The sequence below is a fragment of the Mobula birostris genome, chromosome 2 (assembly GCF_030028105.1).
Source record: "Mobula birostris isolate sMobBir1 chromosome 2, sMobBir1.hap1, whole genome shotgun sequence".
NCBI classification, from domain to species: domain Eukaryota; kingdom Metazoa; phylum Chordata; class Chondrichthyes; order Myliobatiformes; family Myliobatidae; genus Mobula; species Mobula birostris.
In genome coordinates this window covers 208508688-208522874 of record NC_092371.1, presented here as the reverse complement: position 1 = coordinate 208522874, position 14187 = coordinate 208508688, and positions in this window count along the sequence as shown.

The following is a 14187-nucleotide window of genomic DNA, read 5'->3' as shown; positions in this document are numbered from 1 at the left end:
TCTTGTGCAAAGTTGGAAGCTTTCAGTGCAGCCAGCGAAAGCATAGTGAAGGAGCATGGAGAAGAGAATTCCAAAGAAGGTCCGTGCCAGGACACACCTTATTTCATTCCGCTGCTCGCTGGAAAGGCATCAGAGGTTGCTCCATTGAACCAGACAGTGCTGTGCATGTCCTCTTGGAAAGATGATATGATGCTGCGCAGTCTGGGGGTGCGGGGGGCAGTCCATCTTTAGTGGGTTTGAGGAGTCTGCTTTTGCTGACGAAGTTGAACGCCTTGGTCACATCATTGAAGGCTGTGTACAGTGGCTTTTGCTGACGAGTTCAAACACCTTGTCAGATCAATGAAGGCTGTGTACAGTGGCTTCTGCTGCTCTCGATGCTTCTCCAGCAGCTGGCACAGTGAGAAAATCATGTCCACTGTAGACCTGCCTGTTCTGAACTCACACTGGGACTCTGGATGCAAGGCTCCGAAGTCATGCCAAGATGACGCAGGTGAACACTTTCCTGCATAATACTAAGGATAGAGATGCCGCGTAGTAGTTACAATCACTGCAGTCGCCTGTGGTTTTGTACAGTGTGACAATGTTGGCATCTCACATATCTTGGACGTGGCGTTTCTCCCAGCAAAGACACAGAAGCACGTGTAAGTGATGCAACAAGGCAGGCTTCCCCACTCTTCAAGACTTCAGGGGAATTCCATCTTTCCCTGGAGCTTTCCCACTGGCAAGACAGTTGATAGCTTTGCTGAGTTCCTCCATAGAAGGCAACGCATCAAACTCTTCCATGACTGACATGTCAGGCAGTGCCTCCAGGGCAGCATCAGTCTCCACATTCCAGGTTGCATACAGCTCCAGGTAGTGTTCTACCCAACATTCAAACCGCTTGCTCTGGTCTGTGACAACTAACCCATTTTTCCACTTCAGTGGGCCTGTCTTGGTGGCTGAAGGACCTGTTGCGGACTTGATGCTGCCAAACATCCCTCTTGCATTCCCACTGTCAGCAGCTGATTGGATTTTGCTGCACAAATTCAGCCAGCAGTTGTTTGCACAACGTCAGGCAGTTTGCTATGCCTTGTTTCTAGCAGCTCTGAGGGCATTGCATGTGCTGGTGCAGGGTAAGCCAGCAGGGCTTTTCTCTTGGCCTCAGTTACTTGGTTGATTTCTTTACAATGCACTTCATACCTGTCTGCATTCTTCTGTTCCTTTTTTCCAAATGCTATTATGGCTGAACTGTTGATGGCATCACGGAGTTGTGACCACTTGGAGTCAATGGAGGTACTCTTATCAGAACTGTTCTTCATTGTGGCTTCAAAGGCATCTGCTAACTGAGTACAGCAGTACGTATATTAGAACTGTAATATAAAGAGGGAAAATCTTCCATTTTGCAGCACAGTTCTGAATACAATCAATAACTGAATCACCTCAGCCTTCTGGGTTAGAAAATTCCAATGATTTGCCACCCTTTTCAGTCAAGAAATTTTTGAGTTATAAGTGGCCTACCCATTATTTTAAGACTGACTTTTATTCTAGCTTCAGGCAGAGGAAATATCCCCTAAGTATCCTCTCCACCTCCTTCTTTCCAGTCAGGCTCTTTAAGAATTTCGTATGTTTCAATGAAATCTTGTCTCATTCATTTTAAACTCCAGAGAACCTAGTTCTAATTGTTCAACTTGTCCTCTTTTAGCAGACCTGCCATCCCAGAAACTGGTTAGGTGAACCTTTGCTTCACTCACTCTAAAGCATACTTACCCTCTAATTTGTAAAATGACCAAAATTGTGCACAATATTTCAGATGTTGACTCACCCTATGTTATTGCAAGAAGAAATCTTTACTCTTGTATTCAAATCCTCTTGCAATCAAGGATAATACTTATTTGCCTTCCTGCAAAGTGCCTGCTGCACCTACTGTACATGCCATCCTTCAGTGAATTGAGTCCCTGAATCCTTTCAACATCATTTCCAATCTCTCATCTTTTACAGAAAATATTCATTTTTCCCTTTTGAACTGGGTAATATTTTTTTTCTTCATTGTGCTCCATCATAACTCTCATCTCCATCATAATTTTCATAAATTTACAACACACCCCATTCAAAGTCAAACTGTATTCTCTGCAACCTTCAGTTAAGGATCAACATTCCAAAAGCTATTTTGAATATTGTTTGTTCTTGTGCATATTCAAATGGTTAATTTATGTGAATAGCTGCTAAATCTCCTCCACTGCAGCAGCTATTCCTTCCCTTTAAGATCTAAAATGGCAAATTCTGTATCCAAAATGGACTGTTTCCAGGAAATCAAATTTGACATGAGTGCTGCCACTTGTCATGTTATCAGAACAAAACGGTGTTATCGGATGAGTTTAAAATCATTTTTTTCCCCTCAGAATTTAGGCTGAGTGCAGGCAAATGAAGGGAGCAAGAGAGCAGAGACTTTACGGGATTCTTCCAACATTTTTGGAGTAGTGGTGGAGGCCTGAGAACAAGTTAGTTTTCTGGCTGGAGCAATAACATTCACCAATAGAAAAAGTAATAAACTTTGGAGTAATATACCAGTTGAATTAAGAGTTAAATAATAACTCTTGGATAATAAAGTTTTGATATTTAGCTAAGGGGTTTGAGTTCAGCTCTTTGAAATTATGCATTTGAGTATTGATTTCTTGCAGTTCATTTATGATATTAGATTTTTTTTTCCACCCACCAAAAATATTTGAAATCCATTTTGCCCCATTTTCATTTCTCTCCATTTCCTGTCTTCCAATTGACCAAACCCTATTGCACCTTTCTTCCCTGAGCCCCAATCTGTGCTTTCATTTTCATCTCAGTCACCTTGGTTTTGAACTTGCAGGTTAAAAGGAATTCTTAAAAGTTCAGAGCTTCCATTCCAGGTGCAATTTTGCAAATAGTTTTTGCTGTAAACTTTCACCTGAATTAGAAAAGATGCTTTCTTTTTGTATACCTTTAGTATTTTTTCCACATATTTGTCACTGTGCATATATTTAAAAAATGAACAGTTAAATCTTTATCATGACCTTAAGGAAGTATTACATTTTAAAATTAATTTTCTTTTCTGTAAGTAATTATTTTACATTTCCCAAACACTAATATATTCAGTGAAGTGCCTCATTTCCAGCAGACATGAAATACCACTTGGATGATCTGTTTTGCACAACACAATACACAGCTATTTTTGAAATTCATGTATAACTGCTCAAAATCCACAACTCCAAATATGGATATGAGGGGCTGCATGGGACAATTCGGTTCTAGGCCTTATGCTCTATGTAATACAATTAATTTCCAGGAAGACTGGAAATATTGAAACTGTGTGAACTTGTTGACTTTGGATATAATCTCCCACTTCAAGAAGCATAAGTCTAAATTGAAAATAACTGTTTGACTTGCTCTGTTTTTGCTCTTCACAAGAGTGTTTTGAACTAATTCAGTTATCTTACTACAACTTTGCATTTCCTTTCCTATAAAGCTTCCTATTTCCCCCTGCAATGTATGCAGCAATCTGCCCATGCCATTTCCTGCAGAAAAACATTTGTGTTCCAAAACTATATTGTTAAACAAATTTCTCCTCACTCTGTTAATTCGAAGTAACCATCCGAAATTAAGGACTCAACTTGCATTGTCCAATCAGTGAAGATAGTGTTTCCTTGTTTGCCGTCAAGCTCTTAGCAAATCTCTTCAATTAGTTCATTTCCAGCGAAAATTACTGAATACCTCAGACTTCTTGCTTAAATACTGCAATCAATTACAGTTTACCAGTTAGCATTGAGACAGTGAGGACTTGACATTTTAGCACTTTGGTAATTACTGATACACACAAATTAATCTGTAGTGCATTACAGTTGTTCAAGGAGTACAAATAATCTGGTTTAAATGCAACACACACAAAATGCTGGAGGAACAACAACCTTATTTGAAGCCACCTGTTACACAATCATATCTGTACCATAATCATATAAGGACCATATTTGATTTATAAGAACATAGAATTTATTTGGTCTGCTCAGGAATTTGAAATGGTGCTAATATAATTTGTAATTGGAAATATTGTCATGGAATTAAGGTGCTAAATGTGCTAAAGACATATTTGAAATGGGATTTTCTCATAACTCCTTTTCTTACAAAGGTGTTTCTTGAGTGCAGTCCTTTCACTTTTATTCTAACAATGGTGTAGATTAGAACTTTGTGGATGAAGTTTGTTTTCTGTGAAACATGACACTACTTGTACCTAGTGCCAATAAGAATATGTAAAAAGAATATTGGCATAATCGGCTGATAATAGAACTGATATTAACATCAAAACAGCTTTTAACTTTTACAATTATTTTCCTCATTCAGTTTCACCCTCTTGTTAATGTGACATCACCAAGAAATGTCTATCAGCCATTTCCTTGAGTGCATTCAATTGACTGCCAAACAGCTCTCTGATGTAGAGAACTCTGAAGAGTTATGACTGAGGGAAGAAATTCTTCTTCAACTTCGTCATAAATTGACACCCTCATTCTGAATCTCTGCCTCTTAATTCTAGGTGGAGGAAATGGTGTCTGAGCATCCACCTTTCAACCCCTCTTAGAAGCTCCTGTTCCGTAAGATCATATTTAATTCATCTAAGCTCTAATGCATATAGGCCTAACTTGTTCATTCACTCTTCATATATTAAACTTTTCATCCCAGTATTCAACCTAGTGAACTTTCTGTGAACCTAGTGCACTTCAACATGTGATTCTATTGTACTACTTCATTTTGTAGGCCCACAATAACCAATAATTTGCTTTTGCAATTTTCCTTGCAAAGTGCAAAACCTCACATTTTTCTGTATGATATTCCATCTGTTAACTTTTTGCCCACTGTTAACCAGAAATTACTGCAGATAGTCTGATTTTACTCTATAGTGGATTTGCATTGATGTTGAATCAATTTTGATGTCTAAATTCATGAATGCTTGCTTTAATCTGTTTCAACATTGGGGAAATTTATAGTGACAACAATATGTTAGACCTGCATATCAAGCTTAAATTAATATATATCACAGTATGAATGCTACTTTAGATTTTCAGTAGGAGCTATGTGTGATTTGGTATGGTGTTTTCCACTTATTTAGTTAAAATGAACTAAACCAACCCTTTTCTGATGTGCTTTAAAAATGCACTGTTCCTAGTGTTTCAATCAGTGGACTTCCATAGTTACAGCTATATTTCAGCCATGTTGGATTTTAGGAGCCAGATTATTTAAAGTGTGTATTGCTTGAGTGAATTACTATTTGGTTCCATTGAAGAAAATATGGAAAGATGTACGTAACTCTAGGATTTGGCTAGATGATGAAAAACGAGATGTGCAGATTTGCATTTTTGTATTGTAATGGTGTGGAGAATTATGCCTTTGGCATTCTGTAGTTTATTTAGAAAACTATTACTGTCAGTGTTGGAAAAGAAAACATTTTGACTTGGAAAATGTAAAAAAAACACTCCATTTTATTATATTACTTGTGATAACAGCTATTTTGTGGTTATTTCATTGTCTTTGTGTGTATGTGTACATAAGGTATGTGACAATTTATGAAAAACTGTATTAAACTTGTTTTGGAGTGCATGCCATTTTACGTGCATTATTTCTTTATACTGTAAACTAAATATATGGGAACAGTCAAAATAGATATGTATAGTATATTTGTGTTTGGCATGTTGCAAATCATTAAAACAATATTTATCATATCCTGTACTATTTAACATTCTAATATTGCAATATAAGTTTCAAAGCAGGTTTTCAAAGTATGAGGTTTAAATACTAATCACATGTGGTTTGTGTTGTTATAATAAAGCTGACACACATTAGGATTTAAATTGCTGCCAATGTTTTTATCTCGTATTCTACAATTAACATCAGTGAGTTTCACTTTCTGCTTCCTTTTCCCCATTTTCAGTAAACAGTTTCCTTTTCAGACAAATGCTACCTGATGTGCTGTTTTTCTTGTGTATTGCTCCTTCATTCACATCAAAATCCTCAAAAGATTGAATACTAGATTTCTATAAATTAGCACACCGATTCCAACTCCTTCAAACTTATTTATATGCATCACAGTTTCCATTTTGGTGTCCTTAAAATTTTATGCTTCCTGCAAAGTGAGGAATTTGTATTGTACTAATTTGATTGAGTCTTTTGAGGAGGTAACCGATGAAATTGCAGGCAGAGCAGTGGCTGGTGTCCATTTGACAAAAGTGTACACAGGCTGAAAAAGAAAGCTAAAACATGGGATTCAAAGCAACCTGGTTAATTGGATTCAAAATTAGCGTGGTGTTAAGACAATAGAAATGGTGGCACGCTTTTCTGATAAGAATTCTATGACTAGCTGTTGGTGCTGGGTGCTGAGAAACAATTACTTCATTTAAGAGGCTTTTAGATAAACACTTAAATTTGTAAGGCATGGAAGAATATGCTTCTTATGCAAGCAAATGGGACTAGTGTTGCAGATTGGCAAGCATAATGTAGGCATCACTGAATTGTGACTGAAAGAAGATTAGAACTGTGAACTTAAAGTCCAAGAATACACATTATATCGAAAGGATGGGCAGGAAGGGAGAGGGGTGGCATGGCTGTGTTGGTTTAAAAAATCAGAATCAAGTTTATTATCATCGGCACGTGTTGTGAAATGTGTTAACTTAGCAGCAGTAAAATGCAATACATGGTAATATAGAAAGAAAACTCAATTACAGTAAGTATATATGCATATTAAATTCAAAATAGTGCAAAAATAGAAGCAATTTTTTTTTTAAAGTGAGGTAGTGTTAAAGGATTCTATGTCCATTTAGGAATCATATTGCAGAGGGGAAGAGGCTGTTCCTGAATCGCTGAGTGTATGCCTTCAGGCTTCAGTACCTCCTCCCTGATGGTAACAGTGAGAAGAGGGTATGCCTTGGGTGATAGGGGTCCTTAATATTGGATGTTGCCTCTCTGAGGCACTGCTCCTTGAGGCTTGTACCCAAGAAGATGCTGACGTGAGAGAGGTGACATAGGATTGGATGGTCTTGATCTGTGGATAGAGCTAAGGATCTGCAAGGGTAAAAAGACACTGATGGGAGTTAAGTACAGGCCCAACCCCCTTCCCCCCCCCCCGCCCCCCCCCCTCAGCCAGTAGTAAGGATGTGATCTACAAATTACAGTGGAGGTAGAAAATACATACCAATAATCATGGGGGATTTCAATATGCAGGTAGATTGGGGAAATAAAGTTGGTGCAGAATTCAAAAGGGGGAATTTCCAGAGTGCCTGCGAGATGGCTTTTAAGAGCAGCTCAGGGTTGAGCCCACTAGGGGATAACCTATTCTGAATTGGGTGTTGTGCAATGAACCAGAATTGATTAGTGAGCTTAAGGTAAAAGAACCCTAAGGGGTATGTGATCATAATATTGTCGAATTCACCTTGATTTTGAGAAGGAGAAGCTAAAGTCAGGTATATCAGTATTACAGTGGAGTAAAGGAAATTACAGAGACACAAGAGAGGGGTTGGCCAGAATTGATTGGAAAAGAGCACTGACAGGGATAACAGCAGAGCAGCAATGGCTGCAATTTCTGGAAGAAATTCAGAAGGCACAGGAAATATACAACCCAAAGAGAAAGTACAGTATTCTAAAGGCAACATGACACAACTGTGGCTAACAAGGGAAGTCAAAGACAACATAAAAGCCAAAGAGAAGGGATATAATAGAGCAAAAATAATTGAGAAGTTAGGGGATTGTGAAGCTTTTGAAACCAACAGAAGGCACCTAAAAAAGTCATTGAGAAGTAAAAGATTAAATACAAAAGTAAGCTAGCCAATAATATTAAAGAGGATACCAGAAGGCCATAGTCAGCAGGGAAAATTTTGCCAGGCAAATCTGTTGGAATTCTTTGAAGAAATAACAAACAGGATAGACAAGGGAGAATTGATTGATGTTGTGTACTTGGATTTTCAGAAGCCCTTTGACAAGGTGCCACACATGAGGCTGCTTAACAAGCTATGAGCCCATGGTATCACAGGAAAGATTCTAGCATGGATTAAGCACTGCCTGGTTGACAGGAGGCAAAGAGTGGGAATAAAGGAAGCCCTTTTCTGGTTGGCTGCTAGTGACTATTGGTGTTCCACAGGGATCTGTGTTGGGACCAATTGTTTTAATGTTATATGTCAATGATTTGGATGATGGAATTGATGGTGGTGTTGCAAAGTTTGTAGATGATACGAAGATAAGTGGAGGGGCAGGTAGTTTTGAGGAAATAGGCTACATAAGGATTTGGACAGATTAGGAGAATGGGCAAAGAAATGGCAGATGGAATACAGTGTCGGGAAGTGTACGGTCATGCACTTTGGTAGAAGAAATGAAAGTGTTGACTATTTTCTAAATGGAGAGAAAATACAAAATTCTGAAGCACAAGGGGATTTGGGAGTCCTTGTGCAGGATTCCCTAAAGGGTAGTTTGCAGGTTGAGTCTGCGGTGAGGAAGGCAAATATGTTGTTAGCATTAATTTCAAGAGGACTAGAATATAAAAGATGTAATATTGAAATGCTATGAAACATTGGTGATGCCTCACTTGGAGAACTGTGAGCTGTTTTGCGCCCCTTATCTTTGAATGGATAGAAACATGGAAAACCTACAGCACAATACAGGCTCTTTGGCCCACAAAGCTGTGCCGAACAGGTCCTTACCTGAGAAATTACCTCGGGTTACCCATAGCCCTCTATTTTTCTGAGCTCTATATACCTGTCCAGGAGTGTTTTAATTGTATCTGCCTCCATTACCATCGCCAGCAGCCCATTCCATGCACTGGAGAGGATGTGCTGAAGCTGGAGAGGGTTCAAAGGAGATTCACGAAAATGATTCCAGGATTAAACGGCTTGTCATATGAATAGCATCTAATGGCTCTGGGCATGTATTTACTAGAATTCAGAAGAATGAGGGGGGACTTCATTGAAAGCTATCAAATGGAGAAAGGCCTTGATAAAGTGGATGTGGAGAGGATGCTTCTCTAAGACCCGAGTACACAGCCTCAGAATAGAGGGTGCGCTTTTAGTACGAAGGTGAGGAGGAATTTCTTTATCCAGAGAGTGGTGAATCTGTAAATTTCGTTGCTGTAGGCAGCTATGGAGGCCAAGTCTTTATGTATATTTCAGGCAGAGTTGATAGAGCCTTGATTGGTCAGAGCATGAAGAGATACTGGGGGGGTGGTGATGACAGGAGACTGGGGCTGAGAGGGAAATGGATAAGCCACGATGAAATGGCAGAGTAGGCTCCATGGGCCAAACGGTCTAATTCTGCTCCTCTATCTTATGGTCTATAGTGTAGATGAAAAAAAAATCACCATGGATGTGATGGAGTGAAGGTCCTGTTTCTGTACTGTACAAATCTATGACTTAGCATTTGGTTCACTATCTTGAATTGCTACTCAATCCATTGAATCACAAAACTCATTACTTGGACTTGGATAACCACTTATGCAAGGGTCCAATGGTCTAAACTAAGCCTAATAACTAGGTCTAAAACATTCCCTGTTACATTAACCTAGACTGGGGACACCCCCATGAACCCAGATACTAAATAGACCACAGAAAACTACACAAGGCAGGGAAGATGTGTCCTCCTTGAACTTACATACATCCTCTGTACATTACTCTACAGATACCACCCCAACACAGACCAATTCAAGTAGCACCCCACTCCATCCCCCAGGTAGATATGGTGCAGCAGGACAAATGCTCCCAGGCAAAAGTCTTTTCCAGCTCTATTTCTATATCTCTCTATCTCTCATCTCTATCTCTCATCTCTCTCTCTCTCTCTCCCTCTCTCTCTCTCTCTCTCTCTCTCTCTCTCTCTCTCTCTCTCTCTCATATCTCTCTCCTCCCTCTCTCTCTCATCTCTCCCTCTCCTCTCTCTCTCTCTCTCATATCTCTCTCATCTCTCCCTCTCTCTCCTCTCTCTCTCTCTCTCTCTCTCTCTCTCTCTCTCATATCTCTCTCTCATCTCTCCCTCTCTCTCCTCTCTCTCTCTCTCTCTCTCTCTCTCTCTCTCTCATCTCTCTCATCTCTCTCTATCTCTCGCTCTCATATCTCTCTATACCAGGTCCCTTCCTCTTCCAGCTTCCTCCCCCCCACCTTTCTTCCAGCCCATACTCTCTCTTCCACAAACTGCTCCCCTCCAGCCCCACAACTCCATCCTCTAACTACTCCTCACTACCACATCCCTCCCTCACTCCTCTAGCCCTCCCCCTGCCACCTACATCCCCTAATCTCCACACCTGTTTCTCTTCCAGCCTCCTTCCTCTATCCTCTAATCTCCTCATCACTCTCAGTTCAATGGGTTACTGTCTTTTCTGAGTTCTGAACTAAGAGTCATCCTTTTACAGTCGTTGTTCGTGGGTTATCGCTGCTGATGTGCTCTGTTTCTTATGTTTTCACATCACTCTCAGAGGGGAGGGGCTCTTAAACCCTAAACTAGCCAATCTGACACAAGAGCATGGAATTGATTGCTCTTGATAGTTTTCTGATGTATGTATAATGACCAAGTCTTCACCTTTGGGTATTTCACTGTTTTAACTTCAGCCTCTGGTTACCACTAATGAGAATGAGAATTTCTAGCTACTGTCAAGACCTTTGAAATCATGGGAGGTTAGATTAGATTAGATTATGAGGACACACAGTCCTCTTCTATTGTCATTTAGTAATGCATGCATTAAGAAATGATACAATGTTCCTCCAGAATGATATCACAGAAACACAAGACAAACCAAGACTAAGAAATCTGGCAAAAACCACATAATTATAACAGATAGTTACAACAGTGCAAAGCAATACCATATTTTGATAAAGAACAGACCATGGGCACAGTAAAAAAAAAAGTCTCAAGGTCTCTCAAAGGTCCCACCATCTCATGCAGACGGTAGAAGGAAGAAAAACTCTCCCTGCCATGAGCTTCCAGGGCCGCAAATTTGCTGATGCAGCACCCTGGAAGCACCCGACCACAGCTGACTCTTGAGTCCGTCCAAAAACTTTGAGCCTCCGACACCAAGCACTGAGCACCATCTCTGCCGAGGACTTCAACCCGGCCCCGGCAATAGGCAAAGCCGAGGATTTGGGGCCATTCCCCTCCGGAGATTCTCGATTGCACAGTAGCAGCGGGAGTGAAGCGGGCGTTTCAGAAGTTTCTCCGGATGTTCCTCCGTGCTTCTCACGTCTGTCTCCATCAAATCAGGATTGTGCACAAGACCTACTTACAAATACGACAGGAGGTAGTTCAGGTTCAAGAAGTTCAAAGTAAATTTATTATCAAAGTACATACTGGGTATGTCACCTATACAACCTTGAGATTCATTTTCTTGCAGCCTTTCGGTAATTCTAAGAGCCATAACAGAAACAATGAAAGACCAATGAAAAACAACCAATGTGCAAAAGACCATAAGACATAGGAGCAGAATTAGACAATCTGGCCCATCAAGACTGCTCTGCCATTCAATCTTGGCTGATCCTTATTTTCTATCTCCTCCTCAACCTCAGTTCTCAGCCTTCTCTCCGGAACCTTTGATGCCATGTCCAATCAAGAACCTATCAATCTCTGCCTTAAATACACCCAATGACCTGGCCTCCACAGCTGCATGTGGCAACAAATTCCACAAATTAACCACCTTTTGGCTAAAGAAATTTCTGTGCATCTCTGTTTTAAATGGACACCTCTCCATCCCGAGGCTGTGCCCTCTTGTCCTAGACTCCCCCACCATGGGAAACATCCTTTCCACATCTACCTTGTATGGGCCTTTCAACATTCAAAAGTTTTCAATGAGATCCCTACTCATCCTTCTGAATTCCAGCGGGTACAGATCCAGAGCTGTCAAACATTCCTTGTATGATAACACTTTCCTTCCTGGAATCATCCTTGTTAACCTCCTCTGGACCCTATCCAATGTCAGCACATCTTTTCTAAGATGAGGGGCCCAAAACTGTTCACAAGACTCAAGGTGAGGCCTCACCAGTACATTATAAAGCCTGAGCATCACATTCTTGCTCTTGGATTCTAGACCTCTTGACATGGACGCTAACATGGCATTTGCCTTCCTCACCACCAACTCAACCTGCAAGTTAACCTTTAGGGTGTTCTGTACAAGGACTCCCAAGTCCCTCTACATCTCAGATTTTGGATTTTCTCCCCTTTTAGAAAATTGTCCACGTTTATTTCTACTACCAAAGTGCATGACCATGCATTTTCCAGCAAAAGATGACAAACTCAAATAAAAAGAAAAAAGAAATAATAATAAATAAGCAATAAATATCGAGGCCATGAGATGAAAAGTCCTTGAAAGCGAGTCCAAAAGTTGTGGGAACAGTTCAGTGCTGGGGCAAGTGAAGTTATACACTCTGATACAAAAGCCCGATGTTTGAGGGATAATAACTGCTCCTGAGTGTGGTGAAATGAATCAAGGCTCCTGTACCTTCTTGCTGATGGCAGCATCAAGAAGAGAGGGTGACCTGGATTGTGGGGTCCCTGAAGATGGATGCTGCTTTGCTGCGTCAGCAGTCCGTGTAGATGTGCTCAATGGGTTTTACCTATGATGGACTGGGCCGTGTCAACTACTTTTATCGGATTTTCTGTTCAAGGGTTAAAGGCATCCGTTATTCTAGCAAGACCATGGATCTGCGCCTGGAAAGTCTTCACTCTCCAGGGCGCAGGCCTGGGCAAGGTTGTATGGAAGACCAGCAGTTGCCCATGCTGCAAGTCTCCCCTCTCCACGACACCAATGTTGTCCAAGGGAAGGGCATTAGGACCCATACAGCTTGGCACCAGTGTCGTCGCAGAGCACTGTGTGATTAAGTGCCTTGCTCAAAGACACAACACGTTGCCTCGGCTGGGGCTCAAACTCATGACCTTCAGATAGCTAGTCGAATGCCTTAACCATTTGGCCACGTGTTCAAGGGTATTGGTGGTTATACTCTCAGGCAATATACTCTCCACTGTACATCTATAGAAGTTTGTCAAAGTATTACATCTCTTGAGACTTAGAGCTAGGAAATGCCATTGAGAATAAGATGAATGAATGTTATTTTCCAACTGTTTTGTTACCTCATGAAGATTTGGTTTCAGTTTGCATCTCACAGTTTAATTTCCACAATTTAATTTATCACAGTAGGTTTGGCTTCTCAATTAGTGAACACTCTATGTTCTCTTGGCATTCTCAGAGAATTAGTTTCTTTTCTCATCGTGTTTTGTAAATGTTTAGCTACTGGACATGCAACTACAGCACATTCAAACACCATCACTCACTGAATTTTCCTCTTTCTGACTAATTTGAAGGAATTGTCTTTGCTTTGTTCCACTTCCTTTTATGCCATAACGTATCTTGCAACAATACCATTCACTCAGGTGCCTTGCCGTTCGACGTGGGCGATCATGCCTCTCCATCCATCATGGTCTCTGACCCTCCGAATTGTAGTTGTTGCCTCCCCTGTTTCTAACCATGATGTTATTCCATCTGTCATTTTCATTCTGTGTCTGCCTCTGCTTCTTTTCCCTTCCAACTTTCCGGTTGTAACTAAATGTTCTAATGTCTCTCTTCGCATGATGTGTCCAAAGAATTTTGATTGCTGTTTTCTGATTTTTTTAAGTAATGTACATTTTGTTTTTGTTCTCCGTAGAACTTCTTTGTTGGTTATCCTGTCCGTATATGATATGCATAGCATTCTTCCGAGGAACCACATCTCTGCTGCATTGATTCTTTTTTCCACTGCATTTGTGATGGTCCATGACTTGCAGCCGTACATCAATATAGGAAGAATGTAGCAGCTGAGAGTTCCAAGGCGGATGTCAATTGCTATTTTCTTGTTCGTTAGGATGTTTCTGATTTCTGTAAATGCTGTTCTTGCCTTTATGTCTGTTTCACATTTGCCATCAGATGTTACCCATGATCCAAAGTACTTGAAGTTGTGAACTTGTTTCAGGATTTCATTTCCCAATATCATCCTACAGTTTGGGATATCAGGTTTCTTTGATATTACCATTACTTCAGTTTTATTTTTGTTTAAGGTTAGACCAAGTCTTTCGCTCCCTGTGTTGATGGTAGATACTAGTTTCTGTAAATTTACTTCACTGTTCGCTATCAGTACTGTATCATCCGCATAGCAGAGGTTGTTGATATTGTATCCTCCTACACTTATTCCAGGTAGGTCTTGT